Source organism: Schistocerca serialis, unplaced genomic scaffold, assembly GCF_023864345.2.
Source record: "Schistocerca serialis cubense isolate TAMUIC-IGC-003099 unplaced genomic scaffold, iqSchSeri2.2 HiC_scaffold_1237, whole genome shotgun sequence".
Lineage (NCBI taxonomy): Eukaryota > Metazoa > Arthropoda > Insecta > Orthoptera > Acrididae > Schistocerca > Schistocerca serialis.
Genome location: NW_026047444.1, coordinates 7,501 through 12,500, shown reverse-complemented (window position 1 = coordinate 12,500; position 5,000 = coordinate 7,501). Strand labels below are relative to the sequence as shown.

The 5,000-nt window shown below is 51.1% G+C and overlaps 1 non-coding gene across 1 annotated transcript in view; it reads left to right on the top strand.

Moving 5' to 3' along the window:
- Positions 1 to 4,354: 4,354 nt before the first annotated feature.
- LOC126436491 (small subunit ribosomal RNA) overlaps positions 4,355 to 5,000 on the top strand; it is a 1,909-nt gene continuing 1,263 nt past the window's right edge. The window contains exon 1 of the ribosomal RNA XR_007580705.1: positions 4,355 to 5,000. This exon is cut by the window's right edge and continues 1,263 nt beyond it. This is a non-coding gene — a ribosomal RNA (small subunit ribosomal RNA).

Genomic DNA, 5,000 nt, shown 5'->3' with positions numbered 1-5,000 from the left:
CACTACTCTCTGCCTCTAACAGGCACACACACAATATCTAACCACCAGCATGGAAGAACATCCGGTGCATCCTCTCCGCCACATTACACAATCCACACTATCATAACCAGACCGGGAGGTCCACCCACAAAACAGAATATCCCACCCTTCCGACATCCGCCATTGCTCAGTTAAGCCACGAACACCCACACATGTCCTACACAGGGGTGCACCCAACATCACAATACTGCCTCCTGTCACAGTACACAAACAATGGCAGGAATGAAAGACACACATCTGCCATAACCTTGGAATCGGAGCGCCGCCTGTCATGAGCCACAAGTGCATCCTGACGTGACAAATCGGATGATCCCGCAGGCATGCACTTACGATAATCACTATCAACGAACCTGCCGCCCCCCCCCCCAAATACACCTTTCCCTACAACAATGTGTACCTTAACCTAAGCGATATTGTACCTTAACCTCAGCTATATCGTACCTTAACCTAACCTACATTGCGCCTTAACCTAACCTACGTTGTACCTTAACCTACGTTGTACCTTAACCTAACCTACGTTGTACCTTAACCTAACCTACGTTGTACCTTAACCTAACCTACGTTGTACCTTAACCTAACCTACGTTGTGCCTTAACCTAACCTATGTTGTGCCTTAACCTAACCTATGTTGTGCCTTAACCTAACCTATGTTGTGCCTTAACCTAACCTATGTTGTGCCTTAACCTAACCTATGTTGTGCCTTAACCTAACCTATGTTGTGCCTTAACCTAACCTATGTTGTGCCTTAACCTAACCTATGTTGTGCCTTAACCTAACATATGTTGTGCCTTAACCTAACCTATGTTGTGCCTTAACCTAACCTACGTTGTGCCTTAACCTAACCTATGTTGTGCCTTAACCTAACCTATGTTGTGCCCTAACCTAACCTATGTTGTGCCTTAACCTAACCTATGTTGTGCCTTAACCTAACCTATGTTGTGCCTTAACCTAACCTATGTTGTGCCTTAACCTAACCTATGTTGTGCCTTAACCTAACCTATGTTGTGCCTTAACCTAACCCATGTTGTGCCTTAACCTAACCCATGTTGTGCCTTAACCTAACCCATGTTGTGCCTTAACCTAACCCATGTTGTGCCTTAACCTAACCCATGTTGTGCCTTAACCTAACCCATGTTGTGCCTTAACCTAACCCATGTTGTGCCTTAACCTAACCCATGTTGTGCCTTAACCTAACCCATGTTGTGCCTTAACCTAACCCATATTGTACCTTAACCTAACCCATATTGTACCTTAACCTAACCCATATTGTACCTTAACCTAACCCATATTGTACCTTAACCTAACCCATATTGTACCTTAACGTAACCTAATTTGTGCCTCAACGTAACCTAATTTGTGCCTCAACGTAACCTAATTTGTGCCTCAACGTAACCCATGTTGTGCCTCAACGTAACCCATGTTGTGCCTCAACGTAACCCATGTTGTGCCTCAACGTAACCCATGTTGTGCCTCAACGTAACCCATGTTGTGCCTCAACGTAACCCATGTTGTGCCTCAACGTAACCCATGTTGTGCCTCAACGTAACCCATGTTGTGCCTCAACGTAACCCATGTTGTGCCTCAACGTAACCCATGTTGTGCCTCAACGTAACCCATGTTGTGCCTCAACGTAACCCATGTTGTGCCTCAACGTAACCCATGTTGTGCCTCAACGTAACCCATGTTGTGCCTCAACGTAACCCATGTTGTGCCTCAACGTAACCCATGTTGTGCCTCAACGTAACCCATGTTGTGCCTCAACGTAACCCATGTTGTGCCTTAACGTAACCCATGTTGTGCCTTAACGTAACCCATGTTGTGCCTTAACGTAACCCATGTTGTGCCTCAACGTAACCCATGTTGTGCCTCAACGTAACCCATGTTGTGCCTCAACGTAACCCATGTTGTGCCTTAACGTAACCCATGTTGTGCCTTAACGTAACCCATGTTGTGCCTTAACGTAACCCATGTTGTGCCTTAACGTAACCCATGTTGTGCCTTAACGTAACCCATGTTGTGCCTTAACGTAACCCATGTTGTGCCTTAACGTAACCCATGTTGTGCCTTAACGTAACCCATGTTGTGCCTTAACGTAACCCATGTTGTGCCTTAACGTAACCCATGTTGTGCCTTAACGTAACCCATGTTGTGCCTTAACGTAACCCAATTTGTGCTTTAACGTAACCTAATTTGTGCTTTAACGTAACCTAATTTGTGCTTTAACGTAACCTAATTTGTGCTTTAACGTAACCTAATTTGTGCTTTAACGTAACCTAATTTGTGCTTTAACGTAACCTAATTTGTGCTTTAACGTAACCTAATTTGTGCTTTAACGTAACCTAATTTGTGCTTTAACGTAACCTAATTTGTGCTTTAACGTAACCTAATTTGTGCTTTAACGTAACCTAATTTGTGCTTTAACGTAACCTAATTTGTGCTTTAACGTAACCCATGTTGTGCCTTAACCTAACCTATATTGCGCCTTAACCTGACGCACGTTGTCGCTGAACCTGCTCTGTAATTGTTATGCAACTCGTTAAATTAGTGTAGTGTTGCCTAACCGCAACCCTCGCAATATAGTTCGCTATTCGCACTGCCCGGTCCCCTGTGTATCGCGTCATGTTAAACACCTTGCAGGTGTTGCTGACTTTCCACATGCTCCTGCTATACACTGTAATGTGGATAGCAGCAGGACGTACATGCCCCCCCCCCCTTCCCCCCTGCCTTCGCAAGCTGGTCGTTGAGAAGTTTGCATGTTCAATGCCCTTCGCATGCCGACGTACTCAGCCTACGTTGTGGTACGGCCTGTCACCTGTCCGCCGATGTACGCAAAACCCACAAACTGTACTGCACATTGGTCCGTATGTACTGAATGATACATCGTGGCACATGTGTGACCGTACGACGACTGCGCCTAGCAACGGCAGACCATACAGTCCAAATATTGTGCACGCAGCTACGTGTCGTCTCCCTATAAGAGCTGGATTGCAGTGTGGTACGCCATTCAGACGTGTGGGAGGAACGGACGCCCTGGATGGCGATCAGCATGAGCAGTCTGTTGATGTAGTGGAGCGTGTATTCGGACGTAGTCGTCTCTTCTCACACACCGTGATAGCATGTTGCACCGCGTTCCACATCTGCGACATCCTGCAGAGGCCGGCTGACAGTCGTTCGCGCAATGGACACCGCATACGTACGGGGGCTACCTTCCACGTGTTCTCGAGGCGTGCACATGTTGTTGCGTCTATGTGGGCAGACGTAGTGTGTTGTGACACCTGACACAGGCATGCAATACTCGTTGCAAATGGCGATGGACGTCTACGTTTGCTGGTGACGTTACGCAAATGAACAACAGGTAACCCGTTGTGGTGCGGTTGTTCTCGCTAGAGGTGAATCAGTGTTGGCGACGATCGGTCGAGCTATTAACCGGTTGTTTCAGGGATACCCACCATGCCCACGAACGTGAAAGGGGACCCACCATGCCCACGAACGTGAAAGGGGATCTGGGTGTGAGGCGATACGCGGCGGTGGCTGGGTGGGACCGTCCCCGGCCGGTGAGGGGGGGCCGCCCGGCGTGCTGGCAGCGCGGTGCGTGGGCGCACGCGCTACAGCCGGCTGGTGGGGGCGGCCAGTGGCAGGCGCGCCGGCCGACGGACGCGGCAGGCGGCGCAGCTGCGCGCCGGCGCCCCCTGCTCCCGGCGCCTTGCGGCCAAAGCAGGTCCTCGCGGGCCCGGTGCGAAGCGCGGTGGCCATCTGCAGTGTGCTGGTCCGATTGAGGACTGTGTGCGCTGAGGATGCGCCGCCGCCCGGCGCTCGGCGCCGCGACGCCGTCTGCTGCTCGGTCGCCCCAGCGGTTCTCGCAGGTGGTTTGTATCGCAGCTGTGCGGACGTGTTGGCGCGTGCGCTGTGCTGGGAGAGTTCGCTTCGGCACCCAAGTGGGGCTTTTGTCCTTCTGTGGCGCTGGCGTTGGAGCTGCCGGTCACCGTAGGTGGCGCGTGTTGTCTCCCGCCGGCAATGCCACGACAGCACGCTCCCGGGCCTCTGTCGGCAGCGGCAAGCTCAGTTGGGAGCACGGGTGGTCGCACCTAAAGCGTCTACTCGCCTAACTCCGGGCGATTGCGCCTCTCTCGAACCCGACCAAGTACTTAGGACGGCGCTGCGCGCCGCCGGGACCTGAGAGGGTTTCGAGGTGTGTTGTGCAGGGGAGCTCAGCCTCCTCCTGTTTGCAGAATAATTGAGCGGACGCTTGCGTGTTCGCGCGGGCCCCCGGGACACACTCCCGGGCGGCCGGCTGCTCAGCTCTAGTTGACGCAGCTCCCTGGTTGATCCTGCCAGTAGTCATATGCTTGTCTCAAAGATTAAGCCATGCATGTCTCAGTACAAGCCGCATTAAGGTGAAACCGCGAATGGCTCATTAAATCAGTTATGGTTCCTTAGATCGTACCCACGTTACTTGGATAACTGTGGTAATTCTAGAGCTAATACATGCAAACAGAGTCCCGACCAGAGATGGAAGGGACGCTTTTATTAGATCAAAACCAATCGGTCGGCTCGTCCGGTCCGTTTGCCTTGGTGACTCTGAATAACTTTGGGCTGATCGCACGGTCCTCGTACCGGCGACGCATCTTTCAAATGTCTGCCTTATCAACTGTCGATGGTAGGTTCTGCGCCTACCATGGTTGTAACGGGTAACGGGGAATCAGGGTTCGATTCCGGAGAGGGAGCCTGAGAAACGGCTACCACATCCAAGGAAGGCAGCAGGCGCGCAAATTACCCACTCCCGGCACGGGGAGGTAGTGACGAAAAATAACGATACGGGACTCATCCGAGGCCCCGTAATCGGAATGAGTACACTTTAAATCCTTTAACGAGTATCTATTGGAGGGCAAGTCTGGTGCCAGCAGCCGCGGTAATTCCAGCTCCAATAGCGTATATTAAAGTTGTTGCGGTTAAAAAGCTCG